Source organism: Curcuma longa, chromosome 7 (genome assembly GCF_044706935.1).
Source record: "Curcuma longa cultivar G26 ecotype Majalengka, Jawa Barat chromosome 7, ITB_CL_G26_1.1, whole genome shotgun sequence".
Classification (NCBI taxonomy): Eukaryota; Viridiplantae; Streptophyta; class Magnoliopsida; order Zingiberales; family Zingiberaceae; genus Curcuma; species Curcuma longa.
In genome coordinates, this window is record NC_133867.1 from 1,700,156 (window position 1) to 1,700,459 (window position 304).

Sequence of the window (304 nt, forward strand, 5' to 3'; positions counted from 1 at the left end):
AATCAAATTTGGAGGGTAAAGTTACACTTAGGAAAGTCTCAAGAATACAATGATCTTGATTTGAATTGAATCTGATAAGTCTAAGACCATCAATGAATTTTGACCAAAAAGTGTTACCCACATTCGAATCAATACTAAATTAGGATCAATGCACTTCTAGTAGCCTCCTAGGTCTCATCATACCCTTCAATTTTGATTTCAGATCGTAGATAGGCTGTTATGAGTTTTTAAAATTTATACAACTTTGAGTAAATTTTGTATAAACTCATTGTTGGACTTAGGCATATCATATTCACTCAACAAC